This window comes from Eschrichtius robustus, chromosome 10, assembly GCF_028021215.1.
Source record: "Eschrichtius robustus isolate mEscRob2 chromosome 10, mEscRob2.pri, whole genome shotgun sequence".
NCBI lineage: Eukaryota > Metazoa > Chordata > Mammalia > Artiodactyla > Eschrichtiidae > Eschrichtius > Eschrichtius robustus.
The window spans coordinates 35,585,055-35,586,598 of NC_090833.1; the positions used below are offsets into that span (position 1 = coordinate 35,585,055).

General features: G+C 52.3%; 1 pseudogene; it reads right to left on the reverse strand.

Annotated features, from left to right (window-relative positions):
• Positions 1-456: 456 nt before the first annotated feature.
• On the reverse strand, positions 457-1,122 carry LOC137770925 (large ribosomal subunit protein uL23-like; annotated as a pseudogene).
• Positions 1,123-1,544: the final 422 nt, after the last annotated feature.

Genomic DNA, 1,544 nt, shown 5'->3' on the forward strand with positions numbered 1-1,544 from the left:
GTTCCTCTTGGCTCTACCTTTGAGCACAGCCAGAATCCGACCTCCTCTCTCCCTCTGCTGCCTCCACCCTGCTGAGCCACGGTCACCTCTGCAATGGCCCCCTGGCCATCTCCCTGTTTCTGCCTTGCCCTGCTCCAGTCTCTGCTCCCAGGCAGCCAGAGCCAAGCCCACTGCTCCTCTGAGAAGCTCTCCCAGGGCTCCCCGCTCCCTGGGGTAATGCCAGGCTCATTACGGCCACACAATGCCCTCCGACCTCACTGCCTCCCTGGAATCCCTTGATGTTGTACACTCTGCCTACCAGCACTCCTGCACTAGGTATTCCCCCTGCCTGGAACGTCCTTCCCGAGATCCGATATCTGCAAAGTCTGCACCCTCGTTTCCTACAGATCTCACTCAAAAGTTTGCCCTTCACAGCTTCCCTGATTGCACTCATGCCCCGTTCATTCTCTATTCTCCTCACTCTGCTGTATTTACCCTCTTACCACTCACCACCTGAAATATCCTTATTTTCTGACTTATTGTCTTGTTTCCCTCTATTCTCCACCAGAATGTCAGCTCTGAGAGCAAGGGATTTGTTTCTGTTTCAATAGTGAAAAATTTTATGTTTAGAATTAGCCAGCTGGACTCAGTTTTGACGATCCTAATTTTGTTGGCAACATCCAAAGCATCATAGTCAGGAACCAGTCGAACATATATGCCTTCTTCTCTCCATCGGGCCTGGTCAGGGTGTTGACCTTAGTTACGTCAGTGTCATAGAGCTTCTTCACAGCCTGTTTAATCTGGTGCTTGTTGGCTTTGACGTCCACAATGAACACCACAATGAACACCGGTGTGTTGTTGTCTTCTGTTTTCTTCATGGCTGACTTGGTGGTGAGGGGGAATGTGTTCTGACGGCATAGTGGTCAAGCTCTTTTCTCCCAGGGGGGCGCCCTTCCGAGGCTATCTGGGCTGCCTCCTGAGCCGCAGTGTTTTGGGCCGTTGGAAGGTGGGTGACGTCCGGATCTTTTTAGTGTGTGCCTGTGGACAGACGCCTTTCAACGCTGCTTTCTTGGCCTTCAAAGCCTTTGCTTTGGCTTCCACTTTGGGAGGTGCAGGGGCTTCCTTCTTCGCCTTCGGCACCATCTTCGTGAGAAGGCGCAAGGGATTTGTTTTGTTCACTGACACGTCTCCAGTACTGAGACCAGTGCCTGGCACATAGCCGATGCTCATTAATCAAATGAATGAATGAAATGCATCTGTCATGTGACAGAGGGGGTGGGCAGAGATCCCTGAGATGTTCTGGGGGCATCCTCTCTGGGAGCGTGGAGTCAGCCTGACCTTACCTCCTGCAGGAAGTCTTCTGTCCTGGTTCTAAATGGAAGTTCTGGCTGCAGGTGGCAGCTCTGATCACTCAATAGGACTGATTTTCCTTTGGTGCACACATCACCTCTTCCAGGGAGCCCTCCCAGAACCCTTTCCAACCCTCAGGGAAAGTCTGTCCTACTCACCCCCGGCCTGACACTTTCTCCCTTGTGGTCTGTTTTGGGTGTTGGTGTCAGGCTGAG